Raw genomic sequence first — 285 nt, 5'->3', positions numbered from 1 at the left:
GAGATTAGAGCTTGCTAAACATTGTTCAAAATATTTGAAAAATTTAGTTGCATCAATTGAAAAATCTGGTACTATATAAATACAAACTAATTAGTGAGATTTACTATGAATAAGCAAGATGTTATTAACCACTGTATTAAAAACAAAATTAAGTTATTAGTATCTTTTGATTCAAAAAACAGTGGTTTTGGTTGTGAGTATCTGAAATTTAATTTCCAGAATCATGTTAGTTGTTTCTTAGATGATACATACCACCCTTTAACAGAAAAGGATATTGAAAAACTG

The sequence above is a fragment of the Habropoda laboriosa genome, unplaced genomic scaffold (assembly GCF_001263275.1).
Source record: "Habropoda laboriosa isolate 0110345459 unplaced genomic scaffold, ASM126327v1 scaffold6269, whole genome shotgun sequence".
Classification (NCBI taxonomy): Eukaryota; Metazoa; Arthropoda; class Insecta; order Hymenoptera; family Apidae; genus Habropoda; species Habropoda laboriosa.
This window is presented reverse-complemented; position numbering follows the sequence as displayed.